The following is a 4,921-nucleotide window of genomic DNA, read 5'->3' on the forward strand; positions in this document are numbered from 1 at the left end:
CCACTAAGACTCTCGATAAATTGGGAGTTCATTCAATCATTAACCCTAAGAGAAAAGTTATAGGAGAAAAAGCTAGAGATTCTTTTGTACGCACTTTACATATAAAACACTTTGAATTGTATTCTTTTCTTAGCGTAAGAAACTCAGTTGAACGTTGTTTCTTCTTGATCTTGAGTTTGAGACTTCTTTGAATAATAAAAGTGCAAGTGGACGTAGGTTATTACCAACTCTAGGGGTCGAACCACTATAAAATTCTTAATGCTGTTTACATGATTTCAGTTCATTTAACTCTTATTCCGTTGTATACATTGACTCAGAGTCATTGACCAAAATGTTGATAAACATTTTGGTGCTTTCATTGAGCACTGAAATACAAAATCCTATTTTGGTAGATCCATATGAAGCAATGACTATCACAACTAGAAGCCAGAGTCAAGAGCCACAAGGGGGTAACCCTCATTTGCACCCTGCTCATCAATTTTTTCCTACTGGAAACCTGCTTCTACTAGCCACATTCGAGATGATGAGCCCCATGTGGACTTAGGAGAAGAGCTGCACCCCAACCTTGTACAACTGAAAGGGGCATGGGGCAGATGCAAGAGAAATTTGTTGCCATGCATAAAAATTAGGCAGTCGATCAAGGGGCTATATCTAAAGCACTCAGCAAACAAAGATAAGAATTTCAAGCCTGGTTGGATCAAAGACAGTAAGCCTTGAAGCTCACCAAGAAGAAGCTGACTGTTGCGATGTTGAGGCGGCAAGGTCGCTAGAGGCCATCTTGTCACAGAATCAAGACTCAAGATCCCGAACAATGGATCCCGAACAAACTCCCAAGGCTTACTTCCCAAGCTTGAATCCTCAACAATGGCTCAAAAATCACAAAGAAAATGAAGGTGAAAGAAGATACGGGTAAGCTCTTGAAATTACTCCATCTCTCTTCATTTCTACAGCCATAATTGGCTTATATCTGTCCTAGGGGTGAAAAGACCAAAATACCCCTTGGTCAATTAAAGGTTTCCAAAGGCTCCCAACGGAAAAATTGGTATTCCCCACCTATCTCGTTAATCATAATTAACGCTCTCCAATTCCCGTTATTCTCGATAGTCTTAAACACCAATAATTTATATATCGTTACCCTTTAATTCCTGGTAACGCTCTAATCATTCAATTCACCCCGAGACTCATCCCGAGCCTCAAACTTAAACTTGTTATGACTAGACTGCTAATCAATATTCCAAGATCGTCTCATGATGAATAGCTCGAACAAACCCACATTATAATGTGGCCTCAACAATATATCATCGACATGCATACAAATATACAATTATACCCTCAACGGGAAAAATTACCAAAATACCCCTGTCATGAATTGTGGACCCACATGCATGCATTTAACATCATATTATAATATTATTCACATAAACATGCATATATTTATTTAATGGCATAATTAAACAGTTATGGCCCTCCTGGCCTACTAATCCAGCCATTAAACTGCATTAAGGATTTCAGGCATTAAAAGAAGGTGTGTTCAATGTCCTTCTAATCAAAACCAAGTTGCTGCGCCCAATGCAGATGCAACAACTCAACCATTGTTAGGAAAACTTATACAGGATCTTTATTTATTTTCATGAAGATCTAATATTAAACAAGTTAATATGAGACAACCTAGAATATGTTTCTAAAATTGATTTCAAATAGAAATAATGAAATAAATACTTACATTATACACAACGGAATAATAGAGTCCTTCCTTCAGTTTCTCTCACCCTTGTATCCTTTTTGTCGCAGAATATTACCAAGAAACTGAACCGTTCTTCAATTTTCTTCAGTCTTCCAAAGTATCCATAGAATCACCTAGACTAGGGTGGGCAATTCTCAATACATAAAATATATACAGAGAGAAGAAGAGAAAATAGTAACGAGGCTTAGAAAATGAATTGTGCAATATAGAGAATCTAAAACCTATAAGAAACTTCTTATTCAACTTATGATTTCAACTCTCACTATAATTCCTTTTATAGACTTAATTAGGTCACTTATTTAATTAAAAAATCAATAAAATAGTAGCCAATAATCAGCCCTAGGTAGAAATTATCATGGGCTTTAGGCCTCTGAAATTTCTCATTTGATTATAAGCCTGTTGGACTTAAAATCAATGCTTGTATTATTTTCTACTGATTTAATTAATTAAATAACTATTCAAATCCTTTTTCCAATTAATTATTTATAATTTGAACCTTGATTTAAACTTATTTATTAATTTATATACCAATTTATCTTAATTAATAAATCTACCCTAATTTCTCTTTTCTTCTCTAAATTGTATAACTCTATGAAACAATAAAAAATTGACCCGGTCAACTTTGATAACTCTTATTGATAATTAAATCAATTAATTGAGACTATCTAGAAGATTTTATCCATGGGCCTGTGAAATCAAGATTCAATTATCATAAATATAACAAATAAATTTATTCACTTATTCATTCATCGTGACTCCACTAAAGATTCATAATTGCACTCTTGAATTCATAGAACGCTCTATAAGAAATATAGATACGTTATTAATTATCCATTGTTACAACCATAATTGTCACTCAATCCTCTATAGACGGTCTACAACGAGAAGTAACTAAAATATCATTATAACCCTCATTGTATTTTATCCTTAAAACACTTAGTTCCTTGTAAATGATATTTCAGTAAACTAATATTAATTAGTGAAATGAGATCTCTATCATTTAGCACCTTGAACAAAATTAAAAGGAAACCATCATTTCACTTCTTCATTAAAAGATATAGATGTTCATATCTATGATTAACAATCCCACTCAATTATACTACCGAGTTCCCAAGATGTAAGTATGGGCTAGTTTGTAGGGTAAGCTGGTAACGAACAAGTCAAAGAACTCAAATAATACAATCAGTTAGAATACTAACCACTCAAAATTGAGATTGAATTAACCTATGGTCAACTATATGATATGACTAGAATAGATAATAATGGTATGTTCTACTATCAATATCGATCCAGTCTGATGTAACAAATACATCCGATCTTATCTACTTTGCTAATGTTCTGGAAAGAACACAACACTGTGATGTGTAAGTAGATCATATCATAGATTGGCAAGTCAGTGTAAATCCTATGCACTGACTAATCTTAGGACTAACTTATTTTGAACATATAATCATATTTATATTCCACTGTGATTACGTTACTATAAATACGATTAGATATGTGCTCGGGATTAAATTGAAGTTTATATTAAACAAATAATCATGAAAATAAAACATGTGAGCAAAGTGATTGACCAAGTCAAAAAATGAATTCTATTCTTTTATTGATAATAAATGAGATTACAAAGAAATTATGTTTTAATCACGACATAAAACTCCAACAACCATTACATCCAGCTCCAGTAGCTGGTTGGCTAGACATGATATGCGGAGGACCACACCGGGTAGGCAAAAGTCAAAATGCCTTAGAACACTATGCTCGAACACTTCGCCATGAACCGGTGAATGAAGTACTAGAAGTCGAGGAGCGTACTCCCAAAATCCCTCGCTATGAATGTAAGCCATAATGATCCTTTGGTAATCGAGGCCCAAATTGCCAACATGACCGTAGCACAGACGATGATAGATCATGGTTCATCAATAAACATTCTTTTTTTAAAACAACCCTTGAAAGGATGAAGTTATCTGTTCGGAACCTAGAACTATGCATGCAAACTTTGCATGGTTTTATTGGAAAAGGGATGACTCCAGCAGGAAAAATCAAGTTAGCAGTAACAGTGGGAGCTGCATCTGAGAACAACATGGTTATGGCAACATTTGTTGTGGTCGATATTTCTTCGACTTTCAATGCCCTCTTAGGAAGGTCGATCTTGATCGACTCGCGTTCCATAAATTCCATGTTTCATCTCATGATGAAGTTTCCTACCAATGCCGGAATTGGATGTGGAAAAGGAAACCAGATCGAGGCACGAGATTGCTGTAATTTCTCCATTACAACAGCTAAGAAAGGCTTGGCCACGACCGACAAGATTTTTGCTAGACCAGCGATTAGCAAGCCAAAAACAGAAAGGGGAATAAGCACCATCGAGTAACAAGGTAATACTTCCTCAAAATAGGCTAGCAGCTCCATATAGTTAATTGCCCAAAGCGAATGAGAAGCTATTGATCCTCGCTTTGGGGGATTTGATACTTGAGTAGGATAATTTGAAGACCTGGAAGAAGTCCCACTTGACCAGAATGAGCAACCAAAGACAGTCAAGATTGGAAAAAGTTTAGGAAAGGAAGTTAAGTCTGAACTTGTAAACTTCCTAAGGAACAATCAAGACGTATTCACTTGGTTGCACAAGGACATTGTTGGCATAAGTCCCACAGTTTTCAACCATGCTCTAAATATAGATAGAGACAACTTTAAGCCAGTACAAAAGTAAAGGAGGCTGCTCGATAAAGGGCCTTAAAAGAAAAAAGTCCAAAGGCTAAAACAAAATGGGTTTATAAGAGAGGCCTTCTACCCCGAGCGAGTTTCTAATCCCGTCCTAGTATGAACACCTAATGTAAAATGGAGGACTTGTGTATATTTAAATGATCTAAACAAGGCATGCCTAAAGGATTGCTTCCCCCTATCAAGAATCGACCAACTAGTCAATGGCATTGCAGGGCATGAAATCCTCACATTTATGGATGGATACTCGTGTATAATCATATCAGTATGCACCCTTCCGATGAGGAACATACAAGTTTTAGAACTGACGTAGGCTTGTACTGTTACAAAGTAATACCTTTTGGTCTAAAACATTCTAGCGTGATGTACCAGCGACTAGTAAATATGACATTCAGAGACCAAATAGGCTAAAACATGGAGGTCTACGTTGACGAAATGCTAGTAAAATGAAAAAGGCTA

Source organism: Humulus lupulus, chromosome 5 (genome assembly GCF_963169125.1).
Source record: "Humulus lupulus chromosome 5, drHumLupu1.1, whole genome shotgun sequence".
Lineage (NCBI taxonomy): Eukaryota > Viridiplantae > Streptophyta > Magnoliopsida > Rosales > Cannabaceae > Humulus > Humulus lupulus.